This window comes from Ambystoma mexicanum (genome assembly GCF_040938575.1).
Source record: "Ambystoma mexicanum isolate Mex_15411 chromosome 12 unlocalized genomic scaffold, UKY_AmexF1_1 Mex_chr12_unloc.2, whole genome shotgun sequence".
Taxonomy (NCBI): domain Eukaryota; kingdom Metazoa; phylum Chordata; class Amphibia; order Caudata; family Ambystomatidae; genus Ambystoma; species Ambystoma mexicanum.
In genome coordinates this window covers 12,341,343-12,353,907 of record NW_027182323.1, presented here as the reverse complement: position 1 = coordinate 12,353,907, position 12,565 = coordinate 12,341,343, and the positions used below count along the sequence as shown (strand labels likewise).

The following is a 12,565-nucleotide window of genomic DNA, read 5'->3' as shown; positions in this document are numbered from 1 at the left end:
TTGACTGTTCCAGTACTATTTTGGATTTTTCCCAATTTATTAGGAAACCTAGGTCCTCTAAAAATGTTATTGTCATCTGCACCTGTACTCGTAGTGTTTCTTTCTCCTGACACATCAGATATATATCGTCTGAGTATATTATGAGTCTTATTCCCCGACTCCTGAGGTGCGTCACCACTGGCTTGATTATCTTGGTGAAACACCATGGTGCGGATGCCAGGCCGAAAGGCAGACATCGAAACTCCCATGTCGACTCTCCCCAGATGAACCTTAGGAATCTGCAATGTTTATCTGCTATGGGTATAGTTAGATATGCATCCTTTACATCTATTCTGGCAAGCCAATCTCCTTGAATGAAGGTATCTCTTAACAGGTGTATCCCTTCCATTTTGAAGTGCCTGTACACCACAAATTCCTTTAAACCCTTCAAGTTTATGATTGGTCTTACCTTGTGTTTCCCTTTCACAAGAAACATGTTACTTATGTAAACTTTTGAGGAATCTGTTACTAGCCTTAAGGCATGTTTGCTTTCCAGCCCGGTGTCCAGTCATTAATTCGAAAACAAAAGGATCTAATGCAATACATTCGAGTCAAAAGGACCAAAAAAAAAAGACTGAATGCCTTTTTTTTAAATTTTGGTATAGGTAAAAATAATGGTTTTTGGCCAAAAAACAGGGGTTTGGGGGGAAAAAAAGTGCATTCCGTCTTTTTTTTCCGATCCTTTTGACTCAAATGTATTGTTATTCAAACCCTTGTATTCAAATCTTTGACCCAAAAACCTTCTAGCCCTCTCAGCAATTCCTCTAGCAGTAATTTGTCTCCTCTGTTTAGCTCTAAACCTTTTGGAGGATTCCTCTGTTGAGGTGTCTCTAGAAAATCTATATGAAAACCTTGTACAGTTTCTATTATCCATGTATCCCCATTTATAGTGTGCCGATATTTTGTGAACGCTGCTATTCTCCCCCCAACTGCTGAGGTAATTAATCGTGGGCTGTTCGCTCTCACCTGAGGTGTTTTGTTGGCGCTCTCTGTGTCGCCAGCTTCTACCGCTTCCTCTGCTCCTTGATGGGAAGAAAGGGGTCTGTCTTCGATCCTCCTGATCTCACCACTGCATTCTGTCCTGGTAGGATCTGTTAAAGGGGAATCGACCAGCTGAGCAACCCCTGCCTCTGCTGGCCCTCCGGAAAATCTGTCTCCCAAACACTCTTGAGTGAAGCCTGCGCCTTGTCCAGTGCTGCATATGAGTTAGCGAGCATTGTTAACTCTTTAAGAAAGTAATCTCCGAAGAGCTTTCCCTTTGCGGTCGACACTGACTCCGAAGAAGCTAGTTCACTTAGCTTCGGGTCTATCTTTACCAGAAGAGATCGTCTTCTCTCCGTGGTGATCGCATGGTTGGCATTACCCAACATACATATTGCCCTCTGGGCACACCCGATCAGAATCGCTGGGTCCACTGGTTCTACCTTTTCTCTGGCCTCTTCACCAATCTGTATTATCTTAGTGAGGGGCCCTCTCATGTCCAACATTTTGTCCTGGCATGATCGCCAGGACCTATCTAGTCCTTTTCTCACGTCCTTGGTGTACTTGCTCATAAACGTGATCATTTTGTCATCAATCTCGGGTATATCCGCTGCACGCTTTGAGAGGTGAGGTCTAGGACATTCTGCCCTCCTCTTACTCCTAGCTTCTTCTCAGGCGCTTTCTCAAGTAGGCCGCTATTTTCTTTGGTGGCTCCCATTCGTAAAACGGTGGGTGGATTAGTGCCTCAGGATCGAAATCATCCCCTGCACCATCCTCCTCTGTCTCCTCCTTCCTCTTTTTCTTAGGTGCTTTATGGCCTTCTTCTTCTGAGGAAGAAATGGAATATACCTCTTCCTCTTAATATTCTTCCTCCCAGTTCTCCTCTCCCTCTTCAGAGGTGTCTGAGGATTTATCCTGCCACCTGCTAGGCCCCGCCTTGGATCTTACTCTCCTTCTCTTACCACCCTTCTTCTTTGGTGGTGTGCCCAGGGGGTTGTGCGCTTCCTCTGCCCTGCGGGCTGCTTTTCTGCCCCCTTTTGTTTTCCCCTGTGCTTTTAGTCCTTTGATCTTGTCAAGGCCCTGTGAGAACTTGAGCCAGTCCTCCATCAGAGCTATCTGCTGTGGCCCTTGTCCCAAGGAGGCCCCCATGGCTTTTTGGAGGACCTGAGTCATCTCTGCATGGCTCCTCTTCTGGCTAATGTTAGCCTTTCCCTCATCACTGGAGGAGCTCATGTCTGCACAGAACACTGGGGATTTTAATAATATGCCAGGAGTTTTTATAATCTCTTTTTATAATCTCTTGGAGATTGAGATATATCTATATATATCTATATATCTATATATAGTGATCACCTGGCTTGTTTCAGTTATATATATCGTATGTATATGAGATATAACAGGTTTTACCTGGGACTGTGCATGTGTGGGTGTTGCGTTACCATTCTGTGGCCTGCAGGGGAGCTGTGCCCTCTGATCGCGTAGCACGATTCTAACAGAATGTTGTGCTATGAAGCGAAACGTGTGGATTATGACTGAGGAACAGTATCATATAGATATGCTCAAGGAGAGATCGCTCGATATGTAGTTTCACTTCCCTAACGGTCCGTGGAATAGAGGGAGCACCAGAACTACGTGCACCAGTCGCGCTCCCCCTTCCATGACCGTAGTGCCCTCTGTGGTTCTCCCCTGAGGTTGCGGTCGGCGGAGAACCAGCCCGTCGTGAACGCAACTGCCAAACACTCACCTACCAATGCGGAAAAGCTCCGCCAAATTCCTAGTTTGTGCGCTTGCATGCGTGCGAGTCTGCCTAAGTAAAACACAATGTCACAACAACACACACATTCATAAGAATAATGAAAGGGCACATAACTCGCTGCTGAGCAGCAAAGAAAGAGGAAGTGAAGTTGAGGGACAGTGTGGTTTAGGGATATGGACTATGCTGATTGGATGATGTTATCATGTGGTCAGTTTGGAGGACCAATAAGAGCAATGGTTGTTGAAGTTATATGAGTTTTGTTATTATGTTTTATTGGTTTGTACATTTGCTGCTGAAGTAGTAAAATCGAAAGAGAAGCATAATCCGAGCCTCCGGTCTTGACGTAGAATTAATTTCAGTGGCATTGTATACTGATGCCAACTACGTGGCAGCTGGCATCTTAGGAGGGAACGCAAGCGCTGAGTCATGGTGGTCCCACATCGACGAGATACACTTGCTCCACGGGCATGGCTAAGAGTGAAACCCTCATTCTTACATAAATATCCTAGGAATATCACTCCATTTCCTTTTGTGTAACATCAAACTATTGAAGGGCGCTGTTTGATGTTTTTGTGCAACTGCGTCAGGGCGCAGGTCATGAGTGCTAATAGGGAACAGTTGTTGCAGGCATTCTCAGCGACCCGGTGCGGATAAAGACGGGCGGAGGATGGGAGGAGGGTAAGTTAAGCTATCATTACGTGTTGGTGTGGGAAGCCTGCAAGTGCTCTTCTTGGTTGAAGTTATTGTTATGATTTTGTACACAGTTGTAAACATTTTAAATAAACCTGCATCCTTTTAAGACTCCACAAAAGGCTAGTGGCCTCTGCTATTTCTGGTAAGGATGCAGTATGTCTGGATTGGTTGTAGCGGCACTGAAGTCGCCAAGTGCCAATGTTGCTTACGGAGGCACCATGCCAGTTTTTCAGACTTTAGAACGTAACATGCAACTCACGTGATTGGGAGCTGCATTTATTTATTTATTTTATTTATTGTTTTTTTTATAAGGCGCTTATACAACAAGACAGTGTTTCAAAGTTCCCCAAGGCAGAAGGGAATCGAAGAAGGCAGCAAATAAACAATGATATTGACATTGACAAATAGAAACAGACAACTAGGCCTTGAGAGATTCGGAGCTTGCAAGAGCAGTGAAGAAAAAGGGGGTTGGGGGTAAGTGCTATTAGAGTCCCCTAGGGGAGGAGGTGCCAGAGGTGCCCATTGAGGGGAGGGGGAACTAAGGGGGGGTGAGGTAAGTGCATGGGTGGAGACATCCCAGGCGAAGAGGGAGGTCTACCGCTCAAGAGGTAGTAAAGAGCGGAGACAAACCACTCGACAGGCGGGTTTGGGACCAGAGGGCAGTGCAGTGAAGGAGCGGGGGTTGTTGGCGGCGATTGGGCAGGAGGACAGGACCCTACTGGACTAATGAAAGATCAGGCCGCCAATCTCAGTGACAGAGGGGATGGTTAGCACAGGAGGGAAGGAGGAGAAGAAGAGAAAGATCTTGAGTTGTTTGTAGAAGTTGGGATGGTCCGCTTCAACATGGAGAGAGAGAGAGAGAGAGAGAGAGAGAGAGAAAGAGAGAGAGAGAGACTGTTCCATAGGAGGGAGCCAGCTGGGGAGAGAGATCTGCCCCAGGTCTCTGCATGGGAAAGTGTTTGGTCAGCAGAGAGTTGGAGCCAGAAGATCAAAGGTATCTGGAAGGGGAGTATTTAGTGAGAGGGAGTTGCAGGTATACGTGGTACCAGGCCCCAGACATCCTTGTGGGTGATGCATAGGGTCTTGAATTTGATCCTTGCAGCAACCAGTAGTCAGTGGAGAGATTTTAGAGCTGCAGGGATATGGTCCCAGGGCTTAAGGCCAAGGGTACGTTTTGCAGCCTATTGTGGATTAGTTTAGGAGGACGGAGGGAAGAAAGATGCAGATTGAGGAAGAGGCTGTTACAGTAATCTAGCCGTAATCTAGCCTGGAGAGCACCAGAGTTCTAGAGACATTGAGCTTCTGGGAGAAGGTGAAGAAAGGGAAAATGCCCCTAAGGGGGTGATGTTAGAAGTGGGCCTTCTTGGCAAAGGTCAAAGATGTGAGGAGTAAATGAGAGGGAGGAGTCAAAGATGACCCCAAGGTTTCTGGTCCAGGGGAAGGAGAGGCAGGTGATTCCACAGACGGCCAGAATTCAGAAGGGAAACAGGGAACAGGTGCCTAATAGGAAGGATCTCGGTCTTGCTGGCATTAAGACAGAGCTTATTGGAGGTGCATCAAGACTGAATAGCAGACAGGCAGTCAGGGACAATAGAGGAGGAAGAGGAGGAGGAAGAGGGGAGCTTGAAGAAGAAGTGTGTGTCATCAGCATAACACTGGAAATGAGAAGAGAAGGCAGAGATCAGGTGAGCAAGAGGTGCAAGGGTTGAGTATGTAGTCGTTGGGTTAGTATTCTTCTTGGTCTGTGTGGTCTTGTCACAGTAGGCCTGGTTTCACAGGGTCTTTGCAGTGATGGGCCGTGGGTAGCGGTCGAAGGGTCTTGCAGTGGTGGCAGTGAGTCTTCTGATCAGAGGGTTCGGGTTCTGATCCAGTCCTTCGCAGAAGTTCTTACACAGCTTCGCTAGATGTTCTATGTTAATGTTAATGGTATTTATACCGTGCACCGTCACCAACGGAATTGGTCCCCAGGCGCTCTCTACTAGAATCTCTGGTGCACTGACTGAATGGTAAAAGTACATAATTGCCTGTCACATCAAGTGATGTGTGACTGTGGGAGGGCCAGCTCAACAATAATGCCAGGCCTAAAATAATACTGTCTTATAGAATTTACTTGCAATATACACAAACTGCATAGTAATTCAACCTGAAAATATGTGCATCCTTTTAGAACCATTTTAAGCGAAAATAATATCATTGTAGAATACTTTTTTTCCACCCTGAATAGAAAACTACAAGTTCCAGAATGAAAAATAATGCACGGCTGTAAAACTATTTTAACACCTTTGTACTTCCAGGACTTTGAGGCACACACTAATATACATTGTGCAATAATATACCTTGGGTATACAGACTCATTTTTAAAAAAGGAGCTTCATTGTGTAACTCCCTTTACCCGTGATGGAAGCAGACACGGATTTGCTCGGAAAACTGGAGCTCTGTGGGTACTTTCAGTGAGAAATGTTGTATCATAGTGCCAGTTGCTTGAACACCCATGCGTAATAGAAAATGTAGCTCAGATATTGGAATAAAACAAAGTAAATCAGCAACAGAAGTGTTATTTCTGAATGCCCGAGGGAGAGGCCTTGTCCAAAAGAGTTGTTTGAAGGATTTCATCATGTTCATCCCTGCTCAACAAGAAAACTTTCCCTGCCTTCCACACCATGGGCACCCAACATAATTTTCAGCCTTGGGTCTAGGTCGCTGTTGCCCATGGTCAGCTCTGAAATGTGACAAACATTCATGAAACTGGGGAAATCTCTTTTATCTGAAATGTGACTTCCAAGAACATAATAGCCATTTCTACCAAGAAGTGGTGCGATTTAATGTAATGACCCTGAATTTGAAGGGGCCATGGAATAGCTGCACAAGTTACCAGTCTTCAGAGTTTGTAATACTTAATCTAGGCAACTAATTTTCATAGAAGAAAGAATCCTTGAACACAGTTATAGGGGTACTGTAAAACAATTCATTGCACAATATTTGAGAACAAACCTTTGCTCCTTTCGTGTAGACTGTAAGTTGATCTTTTTACACAGGGTTTCCGTAGTGTAGTGGTTATCACGTTCGCCTAACACGCGAAAGGTCCCCGGTTCGAGACCGGGCGGAAACATTTTGACTGATTTGGAATTAAAATTATTATTTAAAAAGGTCACTTTGAATATTCATATTTCTTAAAGGGCAATGCTTTAATCACAGGTCAAGATGTATTAAAACAATCATTTTTTTGAAGGTATAACACATGACCAGTGAATCAAAACCATGGCTTTCATTGCAATGCATCCATAACCACAATCATCTACTGCCACGTACAAACATAACTACACTGCAACATACACTTGAGAATAGAGAAAACGGAGGAAGCAGAGAATGCTATTGATTGTGAATATGAAGAGAGGTCGTTTTCAAAATATTCAGCATTCGCTGGAGGCGTTTCTTAGCGCAAGTTTAAGAGACAGTAAACATTATTCAGTACCCAACGTGTACCGAATGCTCACATACGTAATTCAATAACCAACTGAATGATGAACTGCTTCAACAATGAATGACATGCAGCTGCTTATATTGGGTTTTGAACGCAGCCCGTGATTAGCTCTCCGTTCATGTAGGTTTAAAGGGACGTTTCCGCTTCCCCATCCCCCACACACGTGAACCGAGACTTTTGCTTCGAACGGCAAAACAAAAATGTGATCTATGAGTTGCATTTTTATAAATGATTTTAAAAAGTCTGACTGCGCTTATTGACAAATATTTGAAAGACATTTTGAGGCGTTTTCTTGGTGGTTACATTTGCACAAAATAAAAACGTTCCTCTTCCAGCTAGAAAAGTGTCCACCTAGAAAATAAAAGACGACTTAAAAGCGTTCTCGGCAGAGCAAACATGGCCTTAAAGTCTCAATTCGTTTACAAAAATAAAAATTCTGACCACCCAATTGCCGTGACATTGCCTCACCGCAATGCCGTGACTCGGATTCGAACCGAGGTTGCTGCGGCCACAACGCAGAGTACTAACCACTATACATCACGGCGAGCTACTTGGGCTGTGACGTGACAGTGCTTGAAGCTTTGATATGCCTCAAACAAAGCAAATGATGTATATTATTTTTTATTTGTATTTATTTTTTACATATTTTTATTTATTTCCAGAAAACATAAGCACCAGAAACCACAAAACCAATGCCCTCATCAGAAGTAAATGGTGGTGTCAAAGAAGAACTAACGCTGGGTTTTAAAGGACAGTGATCTAAAATTCAATATACTCTTGTATGGAGAAAAATGCCTGATGCTGATTTACACCCAAAATCTTTATGAATGATATATAGCGACAGGAAAAGACAATTGGGCCCAGTGGAGTAACTTTTTTTTTTTTTTTCATTTTAACAACCTGCTTTGCCCTCGGGTTTTATTTCATCCCCGAGCCCTCTTGCCAACTGTTGCTACACTAATTCCAACCTTTCCAGGCATAGGAGTTCACAACGCCCATCTGCTTTATTTTGCCCTGGGTGATCCTCTTCTGATCTGGTGCTTTCTCGACAGAGTGCAGGGTTAGTCTTTCCAAGAGATTGATCAACCTTCTGGACTCGGGGCTTTGGCGCTTTTCGCTCGTCGAATCAGGACCGCCGTTCCGCAGCATGTACATTTTGTGCTTGAATGGGAACTATACTTGGGAACAGCACGGGCCGCACCTGCGTCAAAAACAACTCCCAAAATGTCCAAGAAGCCTTGGGGCACAATTTTACTGGCACCATTCCCCCTGGGCCATCAGCCACTGCCAAGCAATGCAGGGACATGACATCTGAAGAAAAGGTTCCCCAGCCAAATGAATGGGGACAAAATGATTGTGGCGTTGCCCCGTGAGGGGATACGCACGCGGCGGCGTGACGTTGCACGTCGCCGCGTGCGCCTTAAATAAACGGGGCGTTCCCGGCCGCGGGAGAGCGACCGGGGAGCCCGAAGCGTGCAGACGTGTTGGTGTCCCATCTGTGCATGCTGGGGCTCGCGGGCACGCAGCGGGGGCGCCCAGAGACCCCCAACAGTGGCGACGAGTGTCGGATGCCCGGGCCCGGCGGTGAGCGCAATCCCGGAGTAATTTTTCATTTCGAGTGAAACATCCGTGGATGTTTCGCATCACGCAGAGGCCGCGGACCACACGCGGCTGGCGGCCATCTTGCCCACGAGGTGGAGAGTCTTCTAACGGCTCCGGTTTGGAGCAGGAAGACCATCCAAACCTAATTTTTGGATCAACTGACTGCAGGCAGTACAACCTGCAGGCCCATGCCAAGATTTTGTCATTTTGGTGAATTTTCAGGCGGTGACGTCGTGTTGTAGCTGGAAGATGGACTGAGGTGGCTGGGCCTTCTCAGCCCATTCCTTTTATAGCTCAATTTTTGGAGACTTTTGTTCACGGATCCTCTTCAGGACCCTCTTCAACCCCTTCATCATCATCACGTGGGGGATGACGCTCCAGCTTCTGCGGCCCACGTGGATACCAGGCGCCTTGAGGTACTCTCCTTCAACCCTTTCATCATCACGTGGGTGGTGGCAGTGTGGGGAGTGGTGCAAGTTGCGGCCCTTAGAATTGGAACAAGGGTGCCTGTGCGCTTGCGCCTATGAGTGATCCTGGTGCCCTGGAGGGTGCGACTGCCACGGCTTCGGAGGAGTCGCAGGATGAAGATCTAACAGACCTGTTCCAGCAGAACCCCCCACAGCACATCCCACGCTCGACGACGTCTGGACTGCCTGTACAACCGGTGGGTGCAGCCCCCCCTCCAGTCCAACCACCACCCCTGGCCATGGCCCAAGCCAGGGCGCAAGCGGCCTTGCAGCCAATTCCGGAGTTTGATGCTACGGGCCCTCCATCCAGTCTAGGGCCACGATGGAGGAGATGGATCGCAAGGCTAGACATGTACTTTCGGGCCGCCCAAGTCACGGACGACGACAGCATGGTGGCCACAATGCTATACTCCGCAGGGGTGACTGTGCAGGAGATCTTTGAATCTCTGACTCCAGCGGGTAACACATATGATCAGGCCAAAGCAGCCCTCCTGGCGCATTTCATCCCCCTTGCCAACGTGGACTTTGAAAGGTTCGTCATGCTGTCGGCCAAACAGAAGGAAGAGGAGACGCTTGACACTTTCTATGGCCGCCTGCGCCGCCTGTCACAAGGGTGTGCGTGGGGGGATGCGGAGGACATGATAAGGACCATGCTGATCCAGGCGTGCTCGTCAGGCAAGCTGAGGCGACAAGTCCTAAGAGAGCCCGGACTCACTCTGGCCAGGATTCTGGAGCTCGGGAGGTGCCATGAGGTGGCGGAGGCTCGAGCCAACAAAATGGAGGCCGGTTCCCGCCCGGCGAAACCGGAGGAGGTGTGCGCCATCTGGCGGGGTGGCAGAGGGGTGCGAAAACCCGGTATACCTCCCAGAGACAGAGCGGGGAAGCCGGTAGAATCGTGCCAGAAATGCGGATATGATCTTCCCCACTCATCGGAGTGCATGGCCAAAGGAAAAGTTTGTGGACGCTGTGGGGTGCCTGACCACTTCTCGAGGGTGTGCAGGGCGACTCTGCCTGTACTTATCCCGAGAGGGCAGCCCCGTCTATGGGCCCCGCGGCAGTACCGCCCGCCGAGGGTAGCTCAGGTGGAACAGGTGGAACCAGAGGAGGCCCCGGCGGAAGAAGAAGTGGAGGAGGAGGAGGATGAGGAGAACATCTTCTTCGTCTCCAGCATGGAGGTCCTCAAGGGAAGGAGCAGAAGACAGCCGAGGTGTGTCGTGGAGGTTAACTGCTCGCCAGTCCCTGTGCTAGTCGACACGGGAGCCTCTGTAAATGTCATGGCGAGAGGACATTATGCTGCGCTCGACCCAGCCCCGAGACTGGCGACACCAAGGGCCCGTATCTTCGCATTTGGTGGGCGGGAGCCCTTGCCACTCGATGGGGTGTTCGTTGCCAAGGTGGAACACGACGGGTCGAAGATCAGGGCCCGCTTCTATGTGACTCCGGTGAGCAGCAACACCCTGCTCAGCTGTGCGGCAGCGGAGGCCCTTGGTATAGTCAGCTTCGCCTATTCAGTATACTTGGAGGACATCAACGACCTGCTCGACAAGTATGCTGACATCTTCAAAGGGATCGGGAGGATGAACGGCGACCCCGTGAGGCTCCACATCGACGAGTCGGTACAGCCCATAGCCCTGAAGCACAGGCGGATCCCATTCCATCTAAGGGACCAGGTGGACAAGGAACTCGATAACCTGGTGAACCTGGACGTAATTGAAAAGGTGGAGGGCCCCACACCCTGGGTATCCCCCATTGTCGTGGCGAGGAAACCTAAACAACCGGACTCTGTCCGAATCTGTGTGGACATGCGGTTGCCCAACAAGGCTATCAGGAGAGAACGACACCTGACCCCGACGATTGATGACATCATTGCGGAAGTGCAAGGGGCCCGTTTCTTCTCGAAGTTAGACTTACGGGCTGGGTATCACCAGGTTGTTCTCCACCCAGAGTCCCGTTATATAACGACTTTCACCACCCACAGGGGACTCTACAGGTACAAGCGTCTGAGCTTTGGAGTGTCGTCTGCAGCTGAGGTGTTTCAGAACTTAATCCGAGGCGCTCTCGCAGACCTGGAGGGCGTCCTGAACATTAGCGACGACATTCTGGTTTTTGCGAGGACTGAATCAGACCACCTGAAACGCCTAGCCAGGACTCTCGAGAGGTTGCAATCGCTGGGGCTCACCCTCCACAAGGACAAGTGTGAGTTCCTCCGCCCGACCATTGAGTTTTTTGGTTTCATCTTCAAGGAGGGCGGGGTGTCTCCTGACCCCAAGAAGGTTCAAGACATCAAGGCAGCACGACCCCCTGAGTCCGCATCAGAGGTGCGGAGCTTCCTCGGAATGGTGACGTACTGCGGGCGATTCATCAAGAATCTCGCCTCGAGGTCGGAACCTCTGAGGGCTCTGACGAAAAAGGACACTATCTGGCAGTGGGGCCCGCTAGAACAGGCGGCATTCGAGGATATCAAAGGTGCACTAACAGCGGAGGACACCGTGGCTTTCTTTGACCCTGCCTTGGAGTCGGAGATTGTTGTGGACGCCAGCCCGTTTGGCCTTGGGGCGGTCCTCACCCAGGTGGGCAGAGACGGAGGAATGAAGCCCGTGGCCTATGCGAGCAAGGCCCTCTCCGAAACCGAGCAGAGGTACTCTCAGATTGAGCGAGAGGCCCTGGCGGTTCTGTGGGGCTGCCGGCACTTTCGGCTATATGTGCTGGGGAGACCTGTGACAGTGGTAACAGACCATAAACCACTGATCCCAATCATGGCCGGATCCTCCTCCAAACCACCAGCCAGGATCGAGCGATGGATGCTGGCCCTCCTAGAATATGGCGTTAACCTTATCTACAGGCCAGGGGCCAACAATGCGGCGGACTACCTGTCCAGGCATCCGGTGGGCAGGGACGGGCCCGCCCAAGAGTCGTGTGCTGAGGAGGCCGATGATCACGTGAGCATGGTGGTCGAGAGTGCTACCCCCAATGCGATGCCGCTCCCCGAACTGGAGACCGCAGCAGCCAATGACGAATGCTTCCGCATCCTGCGAAGCTCGATGCAATCGGGGTCCTGGAAGACCGTGCTGGAGTTGGTGGCCGGGCGCACGCAGGAGGCCAAGGTGACCCTCGAGCAACTCTGGAAGGTGAGGGATGAACTGTCCTTCACGGAGTCGGGTCTGTTGCTGCGGGGTGATCGCCTGGTGGTGCCGGGCTCCAAGGTCCACGAAGTCATCAACCTGGCGCACCAGGGACACCAAGGGGCCGCCAAAACGAAGGCGAGGTTGAGGCTGAAGGTGTGGTTCCCCGAGCTGGAGAAGAAGGTGGACAACTTCGTAGCGGCCTGTGTATGGTGCCAGGCGGCTTCCCCAGTACAACGGGAGCCTGAGATCGAGGTAATGCCACGGGGGACCCGCCCATGGGAAGTTGTGCATGCGGACGTCGGATCCACGGCCGTGGGTACTCATTTCCTAGCCATCGTCGATGAGTACTCGCGATACCCGGAGGTGGAATTCGTTGAGTCGGTGGCATTCGAGCACGTGGTGGGCGCTGTGGAGAAGATCT

At 49.6% G+C, this 12,565-nt stretch overlaps 1 non-coding gene across 1 annotated transcript; it reads left to right on the top strand.

The window, feature by feature from the left end:
• Positions 1-6,505: 6,505 nt before the first annotated feature.
• On the top strand, positions 6,506-6,578 carry TRNAV-AAC (transfer RNA valine (anticodon AAC)). The gene has a single exon. It is a non-coding gene; the product is annotated as a tRNA-Val (tRNA).
• Positions 6,579-12,565: the final 5,987 nt, after the last annotated feature.